The following is a 5,195-nucleotide window of genomic DNA, read 5'->3' as shown; positions in this document are numbered from 1 at the left end:
TTCTAAATGGTCGCAGACACGTGTAAGACAAAAGTAGTTTTGCCTTTCCTTTAGCCAAAGCTTCATGAGAAGCAAGGCTTTTCCTTTTGACTGCTCTGTCAAGACTGAAAGTCACAGCTGTGGTGATTTTATCCCATGAAGACACAGCCCAACAACGCAGAAAGAGTGAAATAAACACAAGGGCATCCCTCTAATCTGCCTCATGGAGCAACACATTTTTCTTCTTGAAAAAATATTCTATTCCATGATGGGAATTGGATATGGAGAGAGTTCTGAAGTATTGAGTCATTAATGTTGAGTAAACACAAGAATTTTAATGCTTTGTTAGTAATATAAGTTTTATCTCGGTATCTTCAGGGGGTTGGTTACAGGACCACTGAGGATACCCAAATCCGTAGATGCTGCTCCAGTCCTTCATACAGATATGATGTAGTTTTTGTGTCTAAGCTTTGTATATCCCCCTGCATCCTTTAAACCACGACTGCACTGTTAATTATAGGACCTAATCTAATTATAAGTGCTATATAAAGTAGCCTACATTGATATTTAGGGAATAATGGCAAGGAAAAATGTCTGTGTGTTCAGTATTCTTTCTGAGTCTTATTCTTTTTGAGTTGGCAGAGACTAATTCCACAGATGGAGACACCCAGGCATAGCTGGGCTCTGTGCTGCAAGCCTGTAATCTCAGAACTCAGGAGATGGAGGCAAAGAATCAAAACTTTTAAGGCGTCCTGAGCTAGATAATAACTTCCAGACTTACCTTGGCTACATGAGAATAAAAAATAAAAATAAAAAGGAAAAACAGAATCTATTGGTACACATTCAAAGGTTTCTTGCTGGATTATAACTAGGAGCAAAAAAAAATTCTCCTCTCTCTCTCTCTCTCTCTCTCTCTCTCTCTCTCTCTCTCTCTCTCTCTCTCTCTCTCTCTCTCCCTCTCCCTCTCTTTCTCCCTCTCCCTCTCCCTCTCCCTCTCTTCTTCTCCCTCTCCTCTCTCCCTCTCCCCCTCTCTCTTCCTCTTTCTCTCCCTCTCCCTCCCTTCCTCAATCTCTCCCTCCTCCCTCCCTCTCTCTCTTTCTTCCTTCCCCTCTCTGTCTCTCCTTTGCTATGTTTTTGTTTGTGTGTGTGTGTTTGTGTGTGTGTAGGTACACATAACTATAGATATGGAAGTGTTTGAAATCCAGGGGTCATCGTTAAACATCTTCCTTAGTCATTCTTCACCTTAATTACTTGAGAGAGTCTCTCACTGAGCCTGGAGCTCAGCTCACTGACTTAGAAAGAACTAATCAGAAAAGGATGATCTTATCTTTACCTCCCAAAGCTGGAATTACAGGCACTTGTTTCTCTGCCGGCATTTCTATGTGTGCTCTTGGAGACTTGAACTTGTCTTCACCTATATGGCTAACACTATTGACAGCTATTTCCCTGCTGTTTCATTAGCACTTTTATGGCAAGGAACAAAATATTGTTTGGATGTTCTTTTGAATACAGCTTTAATAAGAAATGTTTATTCTCCTTATGACATTTCTGGATGCAAAATGCTATTACTATTGAATGTTTGGGGTCAATATGTTTGAGGCACAAATTAAATAGTGAGGATAGAATGCTGTCTCTATTCTTTGGGGGAAGGTCACATGGTGTCTATAATAAGGAGCTAGCATGACACAATTCAAACTTGGGTCTTTACTTGCTGCAGTACACACCCACTGTCATGTCTGACACTGCTTGTTAAATTAATAAGGACAAAACTTTGAAAGTACCTATGCCTTGGCATAACTGCTTAGCTGGCTGAGTGCTCATGAATAACTGATGACAAATTTGAGTTGAGATGTATTGATAGAGCATGTAGTGCAGCTAGCTTCATAGCATCATTCTTCTGAGGAAGTTTTCTTAGTGTCTGATTAACTTCTGGGGAACCAAATGTCACTTCTGTTTCACCAAATAGACTGATGATTGGCTAACCAAAGCCATGTTTCCAAGAAAATCCCAAGTGCCTTTTATGGATTTGGCAGAAGCCTGTAACAAAGACTTTATGAGAACCACTTTTAGAACCATCATCATTAGGCAGAAATATCTGTCCCGTGCATGAAGACCAGAGAGCAGGGTCAGAAGCCACTGTGAATGACTAGCACTTTCAACACTGAGAATAATTACCCCTCTGCATCTCTGTCTTGTTTATTCCTATTCCATTTCCTTTTTTCTAGGATTGTGTGGTTAAAGAGGTGACTAGTTCTGGGGCTAAAGAGGCAGCTCGGTTGATAAAGCACTTGCCATGAGTACAGTACATAAATACCCTGTTTTGATCCCACATTTTTAAAAATGTAAAAGAAAAATTAAAAGCCAAGAAAAGAGTTGTACATTTGTAAATCTGGTGTTCTGGAGCCAGCAAAGACAGTAAGATCCCTGGGTCTTGCTAGCTAGTGAGTCTAACTGAATTGGTGAGCTCCAGGCTCAGTGAGAAGAGTATTTGTCTCAACAAATAAGGCATGACAGAGAGATAACATAGAGGGTTAAAGCCCTTGTAACACAAGACTAAAGACCCAGGTTTGATCCCTAAAACCCAGAATAGGAGAAGAGAGCTGTGTCCAAATTCTTGTCCTTTGTCTTCTACATCCACAGTAGTAACCACATGGACTCACACCTATCACCTCACACACCTTATTATTATCATCATTATTATTGCATTTAAAAAATAAGGCAGAGAATATTGAGAAACACATCCTATGTTGACCTTCTTATGCATAATCATGGATAAGCACTCCATATACTGACACATACACCAACATTAACATAGAACACACAAAACACAAAGGTGACTGATTCCTATAGTACAGTTCAAGCCATTTGACATTTGGTAGTAGGTTGTGGAAGTTACTAGTAGGTATAAAACTCTCTAAAGAGTTGCGAGTGCCAAGTGAGATAGAACTGAAGATGTTACTCATTTAAGGAAGACAGTTTTGTACTCGAAGCCAATTCCTCATTACTTTTTAAAAATAAGCTTTTTATTTTAGGATTGTGTTAGATTTACAGAAAAAAATTTTGATGATAGCAAGAGTTCCTAGATATTCCGCACAGAATTTCCGCCCCTGCTAACATCTCATATGAGTGTGGCATGTTTGCCACAATTCATGAGTACATGGTTCACACCGATCATTATCACAAGCTGAAGTTAGTACTATAATGGGACTCCTGGTGAGTGCTAATATCTGATCCATTTTCTGTACCAGAGTTCTACCCCAAACCATATTACCTTCAGGTCCTCTTGACTAGGGACGTTTCCCAGCTTCCATTTGTTTTTGATGAGCTTACCAATTTTGCTGTACAATTTACAACAATTGGTATTTATCTGATGAACATATTGGGGTGACAGATTTTAGAATGGAAGATCACACGCATACATTTATTATTGTCATATGATTTTGTCATATGACACATCCTAAAATGGGGACCTGTCAAATCCAGACATTCCAGTTAAAGCTTAAGTGACCCTTCTGTCTCTGCCTCTTCAGCTTGGATTAATGTGTGCTGCCATGTTGGTGTTTCTGTGTGTGCTGAGGATCTAAACTTAGCACCTCATTATTGTTCACTGAGCACCTTGCCATCTCAGCTATGCCTCCAACTCTTGCCTTACCTTTTCCTTCTAGACAGGATTTCCCTATGTAATCCAGAGTCTCTAATAGCTACGCTATCTAGTTAGGCTTTCCAAGTGCTGAAATCACAGGTATATGCCATCAGACCCAGCATGCATTGTTTCTGTGGACTCTGAATACCTTGTCAGCCAGCTTTCCACACTCTCACAATATCCAAGTCAATTCACCTACAGAATAAAGGCTTGCTTGGGCTCATCCTTTCAGAGTTTAGGTCCATGTTTGTTTGGCTCTGTTGCTTTGAGTTTGTAGTCATAGATCAGGTTGTACAACAAACGTCTTACTTCATGTCCTACGTGAAAAAGATTTTGATGCAGTGAAGTGGGTTCCCTCTCCCCTTCTCCAGTGACATAAATCACTGCATTAGGCCTTACCTCCTAATAAGTGGACCACACCCTCGTAAAGCCAGCTGATCACACTGTCAAACAGAATTGTTACATTGTGATAAAAATTCCTTTGTTCTTTACTCTTGCCCTCTGTTGAATGTTCCCCTGTCCTTTTCAAAATTCTTCGTGATCATCGATCATTGGCCAACTTACCATCCTGATCATTTTGTCTGTTTCAGATCACCATCAGTAGAAACATCGGTACACTGTCTTTGCAGAGTAGTTTCTTTCATTTAGTGATAGCCTTTAATGTGGATCCTTTGATAGCCATTCCTTCCCAGCACTCAGTAGCATGATTACTGCCATTTGATTAATCATTGCAAAAGATCCTGACTTTCTTGAAAAAAAAAATACGCAGCAATTAATATGTACAAATTTTATGGGGATGTGAAATTTCATTTTAGTTCCATAAACACCAAGGGGCATAATAGCTGAGTCCTATGGTAAGACTCTGGTTTGTCTTGTTAAAAAAAGAAAGAAAGAAAAAAAGAAAAACTGTCAAAGTGCTACTGAAGGTGATCATTGCCATCAAAGTGCCACTGAGATTGAGCATTGCCACCAGTGTCACTGGAAGAGACCTCTGCCACCGGAGTACTACTGAGAGAGAGTACTGCCTCACCCTTTCCATTCTCAAAAGCTACAAAGCAACACTATCCTTGTCTTATGTCCTCATCAGCAATTAATATTGATTATGATTTTGGATTTTATTCATTAGAACTAATGTGACATTTCTTGATTTAATTTGGAATTTATTTGCTTTATTGATAAGTTTTTATATCGTGTAGTGAAATATACATTTAGATCTTTTAACCTTTTTTAAATCTTTTTTTATTATATTTATTGCATTTACTGGTTTTGCTTCAGATTTTATCGCCTCTATTGTGTTATTTTAAAATGATTTTATAACTTTTTATTCTTGGGAATTACATATAAATATAAAAGAAATATAATAATCTCAACTCCCCTCCAATCAGTCTCAACATTTCACCCTCATAACTTCATGTCCTCTTTTTATAACCCACTGAGTCAAGCTAGTATAGCCCATGTGGCATTCCTGCCCCTCCATGAAAGGATGATTCTTTATCCCCCAATAGTAATCCACTGCCTCAGTAAGAAGTGGGGTCACAGATCATCTGCCCCATCTATGCTAACATTTTGGCTG

The sequence above is a fragment of the Micromys minutus genome (genome assembly GCF_963924665.1).
Source record: "Micromys minutus genome assembly, chromosome: 3".
In the NCBI taxonomy this organism is placed as follows: domain Eukaryota; kingdom Metazoa; phylum Chordata; class Mammalia; order Rodentia; family Muridae; genus Micromys; species Micromys minutus.
Note: the sequence above shows the minus strand (reverse complement) of the source record.